Source organism: Podarcis vaucheri (assembly GCF_965113315.1).
Source record: "Podarcis vaucheri genome assembly, chromosome: 5".
NCBI lineage: Eukaryota > Metazoa > Chordata > Lepidosauria > Squamata > Lacertidae > Podarcis > Podarcis vaucheri.
In genome coordinates, this window is record NC_138763.1 from 13,017,694 (window position 1) to 13,037,027 (window position 19,334).

The window sequence follows — 19,334 nt, forward strand, 5'->3', positions numbered from 1 at the left end:
TTACATGAGTAAAATGTGTGTTTTTATTTAAAATGCATCTCTGGGTTATATGTGGGGCATAGGAATTCTTTCATCTCCCCCCCCCAAAAAAAAATATATAGTCCGGCCCCCCACATACTCTGAGGGACAGTGGACCGGCCCATGGCTGAAGAAGGTTGCTGACTCCTACTCTATACTATATTTTAAAAAATATATATGGAGAGAGCAAGCATGCACAATATACAGAGATCTTTAAGAATACGGTTGCGAACTATGGGTAGGTTCCATCCACAATGTGTTTTTTGACCCATATATTTTCCGAAATATTTGTAGGGGAAAGTTGCAACTTCCTAACGTGTTCCTTCTAACAAACGCTCTGTTCTCTCAGAAATGAGATGTGGCCAACCTTCTGTGGAAATACAGAATGTCCCTCCCTTTCTGTCTCTCCCCCCCCCCCTTTTTGGGGTGTGCGTGCGAAGCAGCCACACGTTTGACTGGTTGTGAACCACCGGGCTTTTTGAGTACTCATTAAAATAATAACAATAATACGGCAATGAAAGAAACGGCAAATAAAAACTGCCCGTGCAGTTTCCTTTCATGGCAAACAACAAGGGACACATTCAGGAGTATCAGGTACATAACAGACAAATTAAAGAAGAAAATAGATGGCCAAAAGGTTAAAAGGGAATGAAAACACAAGCTTTAATAGTCACAAGATCAAATGAGGCATTAGTTAATTTTCCTCCCTTTTTTGGTGCAGTTCATCAAAAGTTCAAGCAATTCAGCTGAGCGATTGAACTGGAGCAGAGTGCTGTGCCAAAACCCCCTGATTACTGATAGCATAAACAGAGAAATAACAAACTGAACCTAACGCTCGATGTCATCTCTCACATAAGAAATTGCTTCTGAGAATGTTGGAATTCTACCCGAGTTGCGAGCGGCGACCCGCACCGCGTGCGAATGCTCACAATGGCCGCGGCCGCAAGCAACAGCTGAGAAATTATTTCTTGCTAATGAGCAATCAAGCCAGATTTAAGACTCAAATGGCTGAGGCAGGGTGTGTTGGGGGCAGCAGCAATTCACAGTTGTGGGAGGGACGGGAAAGGAAAGAGCTTGTTTACTGGAGGTGTAGCTGAAAGTGATGGATCATCAGAACGGGAGAATAACTACTTCTGGCATATGCAGAGTTCAGAGACAGGGAAAAGGTATGGGTTGTGTTTAAAGTGGGGGAACACAGTGTCCTGCCTACGGGCTTTTAAAAAATATATGGTCAGGCTATCTAAATAAAATTGATTCCCCATTGAACTAGCTCCTCACCATATTGGTTTTCAGTATTTATCTGCACATAGTTTTGTTGTTGTTGTTTTTGAAGCATGAATTATAGTCAAATTGTCACCATCTACTATTTCTCCAAAGAAGGAGTTTCAGGCATGCAGTTTGGGCATTTAAATTTGTTATCTGTGAGTTTGCCTTGCAATCTGAACTACTCGGAGGGCACTATGCATGTTGGGATATGCATCTCATCCTTCTTGAATGAAGGACTGGAAGGCGTGTCTGCATTAGCTGCCGTGCCGTCGTTATGAAAAGTGGAGAGGAGAAGAGTGTGGAATGACCAAAAAGTGGTTCAGGACAGGGAACAAGAAGGTGGCCCTGGAATCCCCAAAGACGCTCCCTGCTTGTGTAAACAAGAGTTGAGTCAACAACGTCGAGACCATATAACACCGGTCCTGAAAGACCTACATTGACTCCCAGTACGTTTCCCAGCACAATTCAAAGTGTTGGTGTTGACCTTTAAAGCCCTAAACGGCCTTGGCCCAGTATACCTGAAGGAGCGTCTCTACCCCCATCGTTCTGCCTGGACACTGAGGTCCAGCTCTGAGGGACTTCTGGCGGTTCCCTCACTGCGAGAAGCAAAGCTACAGGGAACCAGGCAGAGGGCCTTCTTGGTAGTGGCGCCCGCCCTGTGGAACGCCCTCCCACCAGATGTCAAAGAGATAAACAACTACCTGACATTTAGAAGACATCTGAAGGCAGCCCTATCTAGGGAAGTTTTTAATGTGTGACATTTTAATGTATTTTTAATCTTTGTTGGAAGCCGCCCAGAGTGGCTGGGGAGACCCAGTCAGATGGGCGGGGTACAAATAAATTATTATTAATAATATTATCCTCCGAAAACTAGGGCTGTCAACCACTTAACACATAGTTTAGTTTATTATTCACCTGCCTTTCAGCCTGTTACTTAATCACATTGCAGTATGTTTGCACGGTACAAAATCTCTGGATTGGTGCCTCTTTCAACACCGAAGGAAGTCTGCAATAACTTATAATGTATGAACAAAGGCTGCCATGCATCGTTAGAGAGAAAAGCCATCACCCGTCATTTCCTTTTCCAAAAACAGCCTACAAATTTTTAATAGGCAAGCTGCCCTTAACATGAAAAATCCCTCCAATTTAACATGAAAGCGAGGCGACTGAGCAACCCTCCTAAGGGAAAATGTCACAATATTTGGGGGGGATTTTTAGATTAGAGAAAGAGCGAGTAAGGAGGGACGTGGTGTAGGTGTATTAGATTTTGCGGGGGGTAGAGAGTGTGGACAGAGATGCGTTTTCTCCTTTCCTCATAATAATAATAATAATAATAATTAATTTATTTATACCTCGCCCATCTGGCTAGGCTTCCCCGGCCACTCTGGGCGGCTTCCAAAAGAATATTAAAATACTATAATACATCAAACATTAAAAGCTTCCCGAAACAGGGCTGCCTTCAGATGTCTTCTAAAAGCCTGGTAGTTGTTGTACTCTTTGACATCTGGTGGGAGGGTGTTCCACAGGGAGGGCGCCACTACCGAGAAGGCCCTTTGCCTGGTTCCCTGTAACTTGGCTTCTCACAGTGAGGGAACCGCCAAAAGGCCCTCGGTGCTGGACCTCAGTGTCCGGGTAGAACGATGGGGGTGGAGACGCTCCTTCAGATATACTGGACCTAGGCCGTTTAGGGCTTTAAAGGTCAGCACCAACACTTTGAATTGTGCTCGGAAACGTACTAGAAGCCTCCACGGCTGTCCATCGAAGCTGTGTTTTAGAAGATTCAGGACAGTCAAAAGGAAGCTTCCCTTGAGATTCCTTCATGGCAGGGCGGTGGACAAAATGGCCCTCGCAATCGCTTCCAGCTCTACAGTTCTGTGATTCACGCAGCCTGCAGTTGAACTGTGGAGTTTGCTATCACAAGACGCAGTGGCAGCCACCAACTTGTACAGCTTTGAAAGAGGATAGGACAGATTCATGGAGGACAAAGCCATCAATGGCCACTAGCCATGATGGTTAGGTTACACCTCCACTCTTGGAGGAAAAATGGCTCTGTATTCCCATTTTGCTGGGAATCAGGAGTGGGGACAGTGGTGTTGCAGTCAGGTCCTGCTTGCGGGCGTTGTACAAGTTATCTGGCTAGCCACTATGAGCAGCATGCAGGTCTTGAGCCTTTGGTCTTGCGTGGTACAACTTGCAAGGGGGTGAGCGCGTGTGCCAACTCGGACCCCTTTTACGATTCTGATCACACACACACCCCATTCAGGGAGGCTCCCTGCATATTTTTGAACACTGATCTCCCCCTCCACGCATGCCACGCCCCCTCCTCCTGTGTTAACACAAATCGAAAACTTGGAGAACGCGTCCAACAAAATTGTTTGGCAAAGAGGGATTCGGGGCAGACAAAAATTCCTTCAATCGTGGCATAATCGCTTGAAGGAATTTGCTGCGGGAGTTTGGGGTGATGGACAAAGGTTTGGCTCGCATTAAATGGGTATTAGAGAAATTCATGGAGGATGAGTGTCCTTGTTAGCTAAATGAATACCTGCTGGTGGTGGGGGCAGAGGGAGAAGAGTGGGGAAAGGCTGTTGCCTCTATGCCCCCCATTGCAAACTTTCCCAAAGGTCTGTTTGTCCACTGTGGGAAAATGCATGCAGAAGTAGGTGAATATTTGACTCTTCTTCAATTCCCCAACTGGAAGCTTATAATAAAATTTGCCTGTAATGTTTGTTTCCTGCTCTCTCTCCAACAAATATATAAAGTCATTCATTTTGTTATCTCAGCAACAAAGATATAGTTATATTGCACTGATACATAGGGGATATTTTCATTAAAAAAAGAGCTTCATTTGTCTATATTTATTATGTATAACCAATTTAATTTAACCACAGAGTTATGTGCTGGAAATGGGGCTCTTGTCTTATTACCAGTCAACTTTTCTCTGCTTCTATTTCATCTGCAGTTGACATTTTGCTAGTAGGAGGCTAATTGCTAATCTAAAAGGAAATAAACCATAGATCATGCACTGGTAACAAATTGGTATTTAAGCATATGTTAGGCACTCGGCTCTTCTGCTCATTTGAGGGGCGTTCTGATTTATCTGGTTTTATGTTCTGATTTATCTGGTTTTATTTCCAAAAAAAGGTTTGATTCCCTCCCCTCCAAATAAACTTAGTCGGTATGTTGCAAATGTGCAAGTATTAGAAACGTATTCCTGTTGTCATGAAACCTGGGGTGCCAAAGGCAAGAAGCAGAATTCTTTGCAGAATCATTTTCAGATCGAAATGCCAAAGATTCACTTTGGAGGTTTGCACTCTCCTGAGTTGAGCCCACAGCAGGTATTGAACTGGCAGCTTCCTAGATGCTAGACCGTGGTTCTTCCAGTGTGATCCACACCCCCGTCATGAGTTTGGGCCAAAACAAATGAACTGCGAGAGATTTGCTGTACAAACAGCCCCAAGGCCGCTGAACAAACCTGGCTTGTGTGGAAAGGAGACTTAGCCATGTTTCCTGCCTCCCATCAGCTGCTTCTGAGTTGGGGTTTCTCACTGAACAACAGAGAGACCTCTTGTTGCTGAATACCAGCCATCTTGTTTCTCCTCCGCCTTGGTATCCATTCTGAACTGCACAGGAGCCACATACAGTATTTTTCGCTCTATAGGATGCACTTTTTCCCCTCCAAAAATTAAGGGGAAATGTGTGTGCGTCCTATGGGCCGAATGCAGGCTCCTTGGCTTCAGCAATAGCAACGCGAAGCCTCCGAAGCACAGAGGGAGCGCTTCCTCTGCGCTCCGGAGGCTTCGCGTTGCTTTTGCTGAAGCCTGGAGAGTGAGATGGGTCAGTGCGCACCGACCCCTCTTGCTCTCCAGGCTTCAGGGATAGCCGCCTGAAGCCTTCGGAGCACAGCGCAAGTTCCCGCTGCGCTCCACAGGCTTCAGGTTCCTTTCGCTGAAGCCAAGGAGCCTGCATTCGGTCCATAGGACGATTTGGATTTGGAAGTGCTCCCGCATTTTCACTTCCGTGCCTGAAATCCTATTAGAAAATTATTCAGTTTGGTTTAATATTTATATGCCACTTTTCTGACAACAATGTTGAGCTCAAAGTGGCCGGCAATAATAACAAAGCCTTTAAAAAATCAGCAAACGAGCGTTTCCAACTCTGTAATCATCATCAAAAGCACATAAGCTGAGCAAACACAATGTGGCAAGCAGTTAATGATGTTAAATGCAAACTTGCAATAATATGAACATAATTCAAATGCATGGTGCCCAAGCTCAAGATCCTGTTGTGATTGCAGTGGATAAGGGAAATAAAAGAGTGGCTGTGAGGTTGCATCCGTCCTAAAACCTGAGAAAGACTTGATCTTCTGAGTTTCACCTGGAGCTTCAGTGGCGGACGCAACTATATGGAATCCTTATAGCATTTTCTAAACCTTTTTTGGCCATATAACAGCAGGCATTAACACACAAGTTAGTTGCATGAGAACTCAGTGTAACTTAAAGAGAGAGCCAGTGTGGTGGTGTGGGTGGAGCATTTGATTGGACTGAGAAAACTTAAGTTTGGACCTCCACTCAACATGAAGCTCATTGGGGTGGCCTTGGGATCAAGCCGCCATCTTGCAGCATAGCTGATCTTGTAGGATTGTCCTTTTGTACACTCCCTTCAGTGGATGGGGAAGAATATAGGAAGAGCATGCTGGATCAGGCCATTCTGTTCTCACTGTGGTTAACCATCACTCCCCGGGGGCAGGTAATATATACCAAGATGTACGCCAGCGGAACACATCTTTGCCAAAGCACCTTCGAGGCTCCCTCACCTGCAGCACAGCTGATCTGCACACCCAGCTTTGCAATCCTCGGATGAAGAGCGCTGTTTAGCTATGTCCCTTGCCAGGAACCAGCTAAACACGTGCTGCTTTCAAATAAGAAGGGGGAATACTAAGAGGGAAGCAGGAGCTTTGGACACAGGAGCAATTAGAATCGTAGAATTGTAGATTTGGAAGGGACCACAAAAGTCACCTAGGCCAACCCTCTGAAACTTTTGCCCGACGTGGGGCTCAAACACACGACCCCAAGATTAAGAGTCTCATGCTGTACTGCTTGAGCCGTGCTGCCAGCCCTCTGGGTTATGGTAGAAGGCAGGGTTTCTTTTTAACCCAACAATGCCTCCTTCCTCTGTAAGTGGGGCTGGGCAGCGCATCAGTGTTCGAAACTCTCATTGTCCTAGGCGCATTTTGCGATGGAATTCCATTGACGTGAGCAGTTTGTCAGCTCTGGGTGCAGTACTGCACCTAAGATTTCACATTAAAGCTGCAGAGTGGAAGGAAAGGAGGGCCTTTCTCTGCCTCCCCACATCCAGCTACACTCTGAAGACTGGAGAAAAAAATCCTCTTAATAATATTAGGGAGATGGGCAGGGGAAGGACTAGACCAGGAGTCAGCAAACTTTTTCAGCAGGGGGCTGCTCCACTGTCCCTCAGACCTTGTGGGGGGCCAGACTATATTTTTCTTGGGGGGGGGGTGAACGAATTCCTATGCAAATAACAAATAATAAAAATAACCCAGAGATGCATTTTAAATAAAAGGACACATTCTACTCATGTAAAAACACGCTGATTCCTGGACCGTCCGCGGGCCGGATTTAGAAGGCGTTTGGGCCGGATCCGGCCCCTGGGCCTTAGTTTGCCCAGACATGGACTAGACCATGTGAAAAACGAACATAATATTTTAGCTGCACTGCATTCATTTTTAGCACAGTATTCTTGTTATGAAAAAGCGCGCCTAGACATTCCGCTCTTGCGCCCGTACCCTAGGTTTAAGATGCCATTTTGCTCCTAGCTTTCATATCTCAGTTTCTATCGCTGCAGCCCGTGCACGGCTTCCCAAGCACAGAGAGTGGAGATCTGCGCTGGTGCCTGCGGAGGGCGGTTTGGGCTGCGAGAGTAAAGGAAATCCTTTGGGGCTGAGCGTGCACTTAGGGGATGAGTCACAGAGGAAAGGCTGAATTCCCTTAAAAGAACATTGCAGGTTCAAATGCGCTTCCTGACAGCTATTGCAGAGCAGCCTCTCGGAGCTGGCTGTGGTTGCACATTTTCACACGCTATAATTTTTGCTGTAATTAACTGAAGAAAATAACTGCTCCCTTCTTAGAAACGAAGCGCTTTCCCCAGCTGTTCCCGCACGCCACTATGTTTGTCCTTTTGGCACCAGCATTGCGTTGTTGAGCTGCTCTGCACCCCTCCAGAACTGTTTTGTAGTGGCAGCTCTGTTGACACAGAAGGGGCTGACCCCTTTTGGTGTCCGCATGTGGGTGGCCTTGTCTGTTGGGTGTGCCACCTGGGCTATCTTAGACGAATAAGCTTCTCCTGCAGCCGACTTAGGTGTGTGGGGTGTTTAAGGCAGACGGATCTTTTTAAAGGACCCTCTCATTTTGTGCTCTTGTTTCTTCTTGGTCTTCTGGAAATGATTATAGGGATCTGTTTTCCAGTTTGTTGGGTTTTGTGTGTGTGCTTTTTCCAGGTCCAGTCTTGAGAATTCTGTAAAACGGAACACTGAATAATTAAAAGGAAAAGGAAAAAAAATCCTTGTGGGTTCTTTTTGACATTTCCAACAGGGAATGTCAAAAAGTTCCCCCTTTTGTCTTTGAGTGGTTTATGTTCTGGGCCCAGCAGTGCTGCCCATTCCCAGTGTCAGCAAGGCCACAGTCTCAAGAACGGATGGCATTGTCCCTCCCTTCCAAATGAAACTGATGGAATGGAGACTTTGGGCTGCCAGGCAAGCATTGTGTTTCCAGTTCCGGATTTTAGCATGGAACCGTTTTATCTCCTGAGGTTCTGGGGGGTGCTGGCTGTGTGTGTGTCCTGCATCTTTGTGATGTTTTCAGGAGAGATGTCGCTTGGAGGATGTTGTAGTGGCCACTTGGGTTTTTGTCTCTTCTAGGGCTAGTATTTCGGATGTGGGTGGCACTGTGGGTTAAACCACAGAGCCTAGGACTTGCCGATCAGAAGGTCGGCGGTTCAAATCCCGCAATGGGGTGAACTCCCGTTGCTCAGTCCCTGCTCCTGCCAACCTAGCAGTTTGAAAGCACGTCAAAGTGCAAGTAGATAAATAGGTACCGCTCCGGCGGAAAGGTAAACGGCATTTCCATGCATTGCTCTGGTTCGCCAGAAGCAGCTTAGTCATGCTGGCCACATGACCCGGAAGCTGTGCGCCGGCTCCCTTGGCCAATAAAGCGAGATGAGCGCCACAATCCCACAGTCAGTCACGACTGGACCTAATGGTCAGGGGTCCCTTTACCTTTACCTTAGGGCTAGTATTTGGGATCCTCCTTCCCTTCTCAGAAGGACTTGTCTGTTTCAGATAAGGCAGAGATCCCCATAATTAATGATGATGATGATGATGATGATGATGATAAGAAGAAGCTCTGGCACACAGGAATTCTGGGACACCTCTTGGATTTTGGATGGTTGCTGTTTATGAGTTGGAACAGCTTGGAGCTGAAACTTGGTTATAACTAAGGCTTTTTCTTTCTTTCCTTCTGAGAGCCAGGAAGTCTGTCACACCTTGAAATGCTCCTCACATGCATTCAGTGGCAATTTATATCCATGTAGGCTTCTACTTTCAAGGCTCCCTGTGACATATTTCCCCTGCCAACATTTTTTGAGTATTTTGCTTCGCATCTGTAATTGCTGCGCCTTCACATGTCTGTGATGGGGCTTTTGCAGAAAATAATAATAAATACAAACAAATTTTCTGTATTCAAGTTTACCCTGTAGCCATGTCAATCAGGACATGTGTGGCTTCCACTGCCACTTCTAGTTTTATGGTTGTCTAGAAAGTAGTAGGACAAATTCGTCTCCATTCGGTTTCTTCTAAAACGTATTTGTGGACAGCCTTCTGTTGCCTCCCAATGTCAGAACCGACTCTTTACCGAATGTAGGAGTGTCGATGGCACAATTTTCATTTTTCCTTGCACTCGTGGTAGCGGTTGCGTTCCTTTCATTGCGACCTTTGCGGCCTTCCTCTGTTGCCAACCCCAGAGGCATTTTGTTTTGATTCTGGTTCACAGAATTTAATTGGAATTTCATGGCTAAGAAAAGAACAAATTAAGCAGTGGTGGTGTTAAGTTTTTTTAATAAAGTTTTTAAATAAGAATGAAGTGGAGAGAAGTATGGGTGGGATAACAAAATATGAGCCTTGTAGCTCTGCTGTGCTCACCTTGACATTTCTGCATCAGGCTTGAGTGATGGCTTCCTTTTTTGCTGGAATGGCTTATCAAGTTTTAAAACGCTGGACTGACCCTCTGGAACTTTGGGCTCAAATCTCACCCCTCTTGGGAGATGCTTTACTTGTTCTGAGACCAGTGTTAGAAACTCAAATATATAAGCTAGGCGCCAAATAACTCCTTAAACCAGGTTTACAGTCGCCAAAACAGACTGTCTAGTTGCCGTTTTGGGGGCAGATGGCTCTAAAGTTGTATTTGATTCCTGAAATTCATTCTAATTATGCAGATAAAATATAACAAATAGAATTCTACAAGGGTGTGTTGCTTGCGGCACCCAGGGATCTTCATTTGGTTGCAAGTGGTCAATAGCCAGGTGCAAAATGCTCCTGGCTAATTTCTAACACGGCCTGAGACTTAAGGTGACTGTGACTTGTCACAGGAAATGGCTTTCTGAGAGTGATTTTTTTCATAGCATATAGGCAGTTTTCATTACGTTCCTTAAATCATGTGCCCTCTGTGGGAGGAACTCCTAGAACAGATTTTAAGGTACGGGGGGGGGGGGGAATCCCAATGGGATGCTTACTCAGGTTTGTATCCAACACAGTTCTGTGCAATATTCACTCAGTGTGCTGCTCTTTCTGGGAAGTAGGCGCCAGAAAGTGTGAGGGTCCTGGTGTGCAGGGTACCAGTTTCTTCCAGGTATACTGCTCAGAGTCAGTATGCGGAGGTAATGAGCACTCTCTTTAGAGGTCACAGTACCAATCAGGATTGAGGGTTTTCTGAAAGATTGGTTTTGATACTAGTTCAGGATTGGTTCTGCATGTCCTGCTAGACACCCTGCTTTTGTTAGCTGCTGATTCTCTGTACCTGGGCCCTGGAGACCGTTGTTGTTGTTGTTGTTGTTGTTGACCGTTGTTGTTGTTGTCCTCCTCCCCTTCCCCCCTCCTCCTCCTTCTTCTTCCCTGGAGACTGATGATGCTGATCTTCTTCTTGATGCTGATCTTCTTCTTCTTCTTCTTGATGATGATCTTCTTCTTCTTCTTCTTCTTCTTCTTCTTCTTCTTCTTCTTGATGATGATCTTCTTCTTCTTCTTCTTCTTCTTCTTCTTCTTCTCCTCCTCCTCCTCCTCCTCCTCCTCAAGAGACTGCTGCTGCTGATGTTGTCGTTCCCTAGAGACCATGGTGGTGGTTGTGGTCGTTCTTCTTCTTCTTCTTCTTCTTCTTCTCCTCCTCCTCCTCCTCCTTCTCCTTCTCCTTCTCCTTCTCCTTCTTCTTCTCCTTGTCCTTCTCCTCCTCCTCTTCCTCTTCCTCCTTCTCCTTCTCCGGAGACGGATGATGATGATGATGATGATGGTGGTGGTGGTGGTGATGTTCCCTGGAGACCGTTGTTGTTGTTGTTGTTCCTTTCACCTGTAGATCTCAGAAAGGTTCAGAACAGAGTAATATAATATAAAAATCACAAAATACATAGTAAAAATAAGAACAACCAACTATAATAATCTCCTCTCCTACAACACCTTTAAGAGGGCACTGGATATCAATCAACCCAAGGCCTGATTGAAAAGGAACATTTTCACCTGGCATCATCTAAGGCTGTATAATGAAGGCGCCAGACGAGCCTTCCTGGGGAGAGCATTCCACAAACAGGGAGCCACTTTGGAAAAGGCCTCTTCTTGTGTTGCAGGCATGTGGAGAAGGGCTTCAGGTGATGATTTGGTTCATATAGGGAGGTGTGGTCCTGAGCCATTTAAGGCTTTATGGTTAATATGTCTAGAAAGATGGGCTACAGATGGTTGATGGACAAATGTCTATTTTTCTCTTTCTAGCATACTTTGCTCCACAGTCTTGATCACGTCATCTTCCTGCTTTCTGTGCCTTCCTGCCCTACAACTTAGAAGAGGTTGGCTTCTGAGTAACAGTCTTGAAAGTGCACATCATTTTACTGTTCAATTGAGTATTTTCTGAAAGCTTCTGGAAAAAAGCCTTGCTTTGTGCATTCTGGATCTCCTTGTTGATAAACCTCTGTATGTCGCATATTTGTGCCCTTGTGTTAGAACGTCAACAAAGCCAAATTCTTAAATCCCTTTAAAGGATTTATTGTGAAAAAGGTAAAGGGATTGGAGAAGATTGGCTACCTGGGGGAATCCTTTTGTGTTCAGCCAGAATGCAAACATTTCTATTTTTGCTGATAATTATCACATAGCAGTTCATGCTCAGATATGTGGAGGAGACTTGCTGTTAATGATAATAATGAAAAGCCTCTGACTCATTACAGTTGCAGATGTAAGGATTTCGTAAACACAGTGAGAATACTTGTCTGGAACATTTTTTAATCTTTTAATTCGTTTCATTCTACATGGATTCCATGCTTTAGGAACGAATCAGTGAAAGTCTGTCCCGAGAGAGAGACAGAGAGACTGTGTGTGTGTGTGTATTTGTTTGTGTTTGTTTAGTCGTGTCCGACACTTTGTGACCCCATGGACCAGAGCACGCCATATATATATATATATATATATATATATATATATATATATATGAGAACTCTACCTGGATCAAGTGACTTTTCTTGTTTAAGTTTTCAAAGTTCTTAGCTTAGCTCAAGGTTCCCATCTGAACTAGCCAGATGTTTAACTGATAGTCAATCGCAGTCAGTCCATCATTTGAAAAACAGCACTTTTAGAGCCATCTTGCCCAAAATGACAGCTAGGTATTCCATTTTGGTCACTGCGACCTTGGTTTAAGGAGCCATTTGGGGCCTAGGTTATATATCTGAGTTTCTAACACTGGGAAGGTCCAGATTGTTCTAAATCTGTGATGAAAGTCTAGCAGAGAGACACTTATATTCACTTTATATAGGATGCTGTTTTGGAGATGGTTTCTACACCAGGCACCTGTGGCTTTGGAAGTAGAGATTTTCAGATTAGTGCACTTTTTACATCGGCTAATTAAAAATAATTGTGGAGGTTAATAAGGTAACAATTAAACCGTTAACTTAAAACTTTTAACGTGGGGCTCTTCTCTGTGAAGAGGAACCCTACTGTAAACAGGAGCTTGCGCTGGAATTACTGGAATGACTCCACAGGATTGGCAAGCAAGTATTTTGGTTTTTAAGTAAGGTTTTATGTCTCCCTGCTTCCGATGATGCACAAGAAAATTGATGGCTTTTCAGAGTAAGGGTGAGCTGTTTTTCATTAGCAAGCACACACTGCAACTTCTTGAGAGACCTGTTGGCTTTTGTTAGACACCTGGGGATTCTAGGTTTCATTTAAAAATAAATTCCTAATCATCATGTTTGTTGCAGCGCACAGCGGTGTTGCTCCATGAAATTATGCTGTGAAAAGTCTTCAGTGCGAAGCTTCCACCATGAGGAGCATCTGTGCTTGGCACTTAGAGCCAATCTATTATGTTCAGGAAAGGCAAGTGGTAAAGTCCTTCCTGGCACTAGTGACATTTCAGAATGAATGTTTACATGCTATCTATGGAGTTCCCATCACGCAGGTCACCCTTCTGTATTCTGAAATGGTGCAGCTCCAAAAAGCAAACTTGACTACTTTCCAGGCACACCTCTCTGTGTAGAAAAGGTGGATCACACTATGGTTTGTATCAAACGCCTCTTGACCCAATATCAATTGCAAGATCTTCAGGTGATCATGAAGATGGATAAGAGGCACTTAAGAGATTGTCTCTTCCGGTTCGACGCAGAAAGGGATTTAACCACGATTGCCTCTGCCAAAAGTTCACCATGGTTCCCACTTATCAAAACGGAGCACATCCAAGCTACCGTATTTTTCGCTCTATAACACGCACCCGACCATAACACGCACGTAGTTTTTAGAGGAGGAAAATCCGTAGGCATGCCACCCGTAGGCATTCCCTCCATAACACGCACAGACATTTCCCCTTACTTTCTAGGAGGAAAAAAGTGAGTGTTATGGTGCAAAAAATACGGTAGTTATCTTCACGGCCTAGGACCCTCGTACCTACAGGACCACCTCTCCTGGTATGCCCCACGGAGAGCCTCAAGGTCCATAAATAGCAACACCCTAGTGGTCCCGGGCCCTAAGGAAGTTAGATTAGCTTCAACCAGAGCTAGGGCCTTTTCAACACTGGCTCCGACCTGGTGGAACGCTCTGTCTCCTGAGACCAGGGCCCTGCAGGATCTGATTTCTTTCCGCAGGGCCTGTAAGACAGAGTTGTTCCACCTGGCCTTTCGCTTGGAGCCAATTTGATTCCCTCCCCCTCTTTTTTCTTTTCCTTTCTCCTCCTGCGATGAGGCTACATTTTAATATTTTAATGTTTCAATATTTTAATGTTGTATTTTAATTTTGTTTTTAAGTTGTAGTCATTCAACTTGTTTTTATTATTGCTTGTTAGCCGTCCTGAGCCTGGCCTTGGCTGGGGAGGGTGAGGTATAAATAAAAATTATTATTATTATTATTATTATTATTATTATTAAAGCTCCCATTTGCTGTACTAAGAATCACTTTTGCAGAATTACGATTCCAATTGATGCCCTCGGCGGTGGTGGATGGTCTGTACGGCAAAGTACAGTACAGGGAGAGACTCTGTGTGGGCAACCTTGTGTAGAGGACCTGTACCACTATTTATTGCAATGCCCGCTATATATAGAACCAAGAGACCAATTTATAAAACCCCTGCTTACGAATGGAACACACTCGAACAGGGTGGAAAAGGTGAAATGGCTGCTGAGTGATACTGAAGACTTTGTAACTTACAAAGTAGCACTATATGCGTTGGCAGCTAAGAAGATCAGGAGAAAAGAACTATATGAAATAGCAGTCAGTTGCAAAGATGATTCGGACATTTAAGCTGGCACATTCTATCTGAGAACCCCCTGCTATTCTATCGAATGCAACAAATAATTTCTAGGAGACGTGACTGTGGTTTATTCTATTTGAAGTGCCTGATGTTTTTATGGTTTTTATGGTTATTGTTGTTTTTCTTTTTGTTTCCTTTGTGAATGATGCCATAGCCTTTGGCTAGTGCAGTAAAGTTGATGATGACGACGACTATGGTTTGTGATGCTGGTTAGCACATGTAATAATTTTTCCCAGTTTGAACCTCACAGCGAGCTGTGCTTTAACAAACAAACAAATCTTCTATGAAGCTAGGGGTTTGAGGGGAACAGGGAATGCTCAGGGTCACTGCTCATTTGTGATCCAGTGAAGCATCGCTTATTGGACTGGGAATAGGACACCAGAACTGGTTTATTTGGTCCTTTGGGGTCTACCAAATTCTTGGAGGTTTGGGGGTTGGGGATCCAGAATTCAGCAGTATGTTTGGATGTTTGGCTGAGCTGACCTTCTGGCTGAATTCATGGGGACAGGGGAAAGGGTTGGTTTATAGTGCGAATTAGGAGGCTTAGAGGGCTAACTTCCTTGATTTGCACTCCTGGTGTTTCCTCTAAAACTGTTATTCCACCTCGTGTCTTCAGATTAAGCTGGGTCGCAGCTACCACCATCCTCAGCTATCTTAGTATATGGCCAGGAATAAGGGTAGCTGTAGTCTAACAACATTTGGACCCAAGGTGGAAGAACGCTGTCCTAAAAAGCATTAAGCTCTCAAAACTTGCAGTTACCATTTTCCACCATTCCCCATGGTGGGTTTCTCAATTTCTCTTATAACCTCTGCCCCGCTTCCAAAGAAATGTTTTATCAGTAGGGTAAGCAAAACAAAACTCTGAGCAACGAATAGATGTGAGAAAGTTTAATCCTGCACAGTGTAACAGTTTAGAAGAAATTGATTTTTTTAAAAAAAAAAATCAAATGCACATGCCCTGTGCAAAGGAATTAAGGCTGGCTTTGCACCCAGAGTACAGAAATGTGGGGGTTCACAAAGCCAGTTTAATCATCTAAACTACAACCCTCCCCCTTAAGTAAAATAAAAATAAATCTTGTAATAGGTTCCCTGCATCTTGTCTAAAAGCAGCTTCTGTCGCTCCCACACACTGGCTCAAGATAACAACACACCTGGGTTGTTAAATGATTCTAGAAACCAAAGCCTGTTGCCCGCAGTCGGGTTCCAAGATCTGAAGGGCAAACGTCTGCCTAACTGGCCTACCCTGAAAGATATTCTTAGGAACGAAGAAGCAGGAAAAAAACAGTCTTTGCTCACTGTGCAGGAAGTTCCAAAGAGTTCAAAATACGTATCTCCACAAGGAGGGGAGAAAAAAGAAGTTTTCACTATCTGCATAGGCCAGGGGTGCCCAAACTTTTTTCAAAGAGGACCAGATTTGATGATCTGAACATGCGTAAGGGCCGACCAAAGTTGGGTTTTTTTTGGATTTTACCCCTGGACATATAAATTGACTGGCCGGCGGGCCAGATTTTCTTTGGCTTCTTGGAGAAACCGTTTTGAAATGTCCTCCAGGTCAGATGTGAGAGCTAGCTGCTAAGAAGGAATCAGTGGAGCTTGCTGTCCTCTCTGTCTTCTTCCAGTTTCAGTGTTGTCCTTGTAGAACTCAGCAGAGAGGAGGATGAGGGACAAAGCCAGATTTTGTCGGCTCTGCCTCTACCTGCCATTGGCCTTCTTGCCTTCTGCTCTGTTGGTCCCAATGATCTAGCACCAGCCACTGTGGGTGGAAAAATAGCTGCTTCTTGGCACAACATGGCAATTAGTTGGTATTCAAGCTCATGGGCACTTTCAAGGCAAGAGCTAGGAATTAGGTAGTTATGTTTTCTCCATCAGCTCTCTTAAAAACAAGCAGTGGCAAACAACATCATCATGTCGTTTGTGTTGCAGGTGCCTAATGCCCAGGGCTACACTGCTGCCACATCCGTTTTGTGGAATTTCAGAGAATGGTCCTGGTGATTATTTTATTGTATTATTTGAAAAGAGATGTGGTACGTTTGTGTAATGTCATATCAGGCCAAAGGTGCATTCATTTCCTTGAAGAGGTACCAATTTCTGCAGATGACTTTTTAAGCATCTCCCATTTTGTACTCACTGGAAGTTTTTAGCGTGCAAGTCTGGAGTCTGACCTTTTAAGAGCTATCACAAAAAGGACACGGCACGTTACAGAATAGAAATACGAACTAGATCTTTAAACGGAGATAACCTATTATTGATTGTGGAGCAATTTTAAAAGCTATATAGCCCGGCGTTCTTATCTATGGATTGAACTAGCCACAATTTATTTTATTTTAGCCATGCTTTAACCACAATTTTGCCATTTTCTAAATAGCATGCAGTCGCCATTAGGATTCAGTCTTTCTCATCCATTGTTTTCTTAATGTTCCGAAGTGACTAATGGATATGAATGTGTTGCAAAGTGAAAATGTAGATTGAAAAAGAGAGAGAAAAACCACAACTCATGGCTTTGTACCAAAAAGGTTCCCTCTCCAGGCAGGACTGGGAAACAGTGTTGATGGCCAGTGCCGGGTTTACGTATAAGCTAAACAAGCTATAGCTTAGGGCCCCACTCTCTTGGGGGCCCCAAAAAAATTTAAAGGGAAAAAAAGATGTACATTTCCAAAATATAAGATAAAAAGCAAATAAAATAAAACCTACATACAGCAACAGTCTTTTGTGTTGTTTATAGACCTATCAGGTCCATAAATTACCATATAGCATATATTCAACACAAAAAACAGTGACAATTTGTTGTTGACAAAGGACAGCTGGACATATAAAGGGCCCCATTACCTTCAGTAGCTTAGGGCCTCATCAAACCTAAATTCGGCCCTGTCGATGACAGTCAAAGTGGGCTGTACTGAGTTAGACAGACCAGTGTTTTGTCCTTGGTGTGGACAAGCAATTTGTCTTTCACATAAGTCCACAAAAAGTATTGGCTCACAAACTTCCTAATTAGTGAGCATCCGGATGGGTGACCACCTGAGAAACACATGCCAAAAGGCCCAAGTGACCTCAGCTAGAAATTAGGCATTCCGCACCGCCAGCCTCATGTTATGGAACACCCTTCCAACAGGGATGCTGCATGTATCCTCACTTCCAGGTGTCTCTTGAAGACCGTTTTATGCCGACAGGCCTTCACAGCTGTTTATTTTTTTAATTTTTGATTAGCCAGTCACCTTAACGATTGTATTTTTGATGTTTCTGTGATTCTTCGTAGCTTCGACACGCCACCCTGCTGCTTTAGGATAGGGTGTGATACAGTGGTGCCCCGCAAGACAAATGCCTCGCAAGACGAAAAACCCGCTAGACGAAAGGGTTTTCCGTTTTTCGATGCGCTTTGCAGGACGAATTTCCCTATGGGCTTGTTTCGCAAGACGAAAATGTCTTGCGAGTCTTGAGATTTTTTTTCCGCTCCCCCCTTTTTCTAAGCCGCTAATAGCCTTTTAGCCGCTAAGCCGCTAAGCCTTTAATAGCCGCTAAACCGCTAATAGTGCTAAGCCGTTAATAGGGTTGCTTCGCAAGACGAAAAAACTGCTAGACGAAGAGACTCACGGAACGGATTAATTTTGCCTTGCGAGGCACCACTGTACTTTAATAACTAAATGTACGCTTCCTTAACCCCCCCAGGGCAGAAGAAAGTGGAATACAAATGTAAATAAATAAAAAACCGAAATCTGGTTGTTTGCTGAGGAAGAGAGGATGATGGATGAGATAGGCATTTATTTTTTTGGTTTGATGCATCAGGGCTGCTCCCTGAAGATTGCACACTACAGGGAAAAGTACTCAATTTTCTAGCTATCATTTCAACCGCGAGGGCTTTTGGGAAACTTCCGTTATTTTTTTATTTAGTTCTGCCCTTTTTATCCCCCGTCCCCACAGAAAATCTCACCCTCTGTTATTTTATGAGAAGCAGCGGGCGAAGTCAGGATGCAAGAGTTCCTCCACAGTCCCGTGACCTGCTGCATCTCTGCCCAATCATATTTCTGTTATCTTTGTCATCTCCCAGCTACCTGAAAGGAACCATTAAGTGAATAGGATTACATCACTTTTAAAATAAAGGCTCTATTACCGTCACTGAAAGCAGTGTCTGTTTCCTTGTGTTAGGAGCACAATTGCGTTCTGATCCTTTTAGCTAGATAAAGGGGGGGGGATGTTCTTTGTATCTACAGAGGGTTTTAAATGTATACCTGTAACTGATTTATGGCCTTGGAGAGGGAGATTGCTTTCCCAATAACATCAATTTCACATCGTACTAGCTATTCCCTTTTTCATCGATGTTGGGTGAAATAATTTTAGAATGGTCAGGAGCCATGTGAATTGAGGACAGCAAGGCTGTAGGCTTTTGTGGTGTTGACATTCCCTTCTCCCTTTCTGCAGAGGCACCCCACACTATTGGGGTCACGGAAGCCCCACAGGCATGTAGGAGGGGATTATTATTTTATCAAATTTGTGTACTGCCCTTCATCCGTAGATCTAGGGGCTGTTCACAGCATAAAAATGCAAGATAATGTGGCTGGTATTCTCTAGGATGCCATTTTAATGGCTCTTTGGTGTAGCTCTCAGGAGCACATCTGCTATGAAACAACCTCGATTGATTGATTGATTGATTGATTGAATTTATATACCACCCTATACTCAGAGGTCTCAGGGCAGTTCAAAGAAAAGATCTCAATATATAAAATAAAAACAATAACAATAACCCAATATTGCAGATGAAGCTCCAGGGCCCCTAATCCACCCCCCTGAAATGACTGTAGTCCACACTGCTTTTAAAAAGTTCTTTTAAAAAAATGCACCATGTGTGTATACAACACTTGTCTAATTTTACCTAATTTTCACCCCCCTCCCCTAGAATCGTAGCATAGTTGGAAGGTGCCACAAGGATCATCCTTCAGCCCGGACACTGGGGTCCAGCGCCGTGGGCCTTCTGGCAGTTCCCTCATTGCGAGAAGTGAG

General features: G+C 44.3%; 1 protein-coding gene and 1 long non-coding RNA gene across 5 annotated transcripts in view; both read left to right on the top strand.

Moving 5' to 3' along the window:
• The window catches only part of TBL1XR1 (TBL1X/Y related 1), a 185,202-nt gene that overhangs the window by 99,732 nt on the left and 66,136 nt on the right, over window positions 1-19,334 (top strand). The window lies entirely within an intron of this gene.
• LOC309533346 overlaps window positions 7,190-19,334 on the top strand; it is a 510,607-nt gene continuing 498,462 nt past the window's right edge. Inside the window, exon 1 of the long non-coding RNA XR_014220149.1 lies at window positions 7,190-8,390. This is a non-coding gene — a long non-coding RNA (uncharacterized lncRNA). The remainder of the gene's footprint in view (window positions 8,391-19,334) is intronic.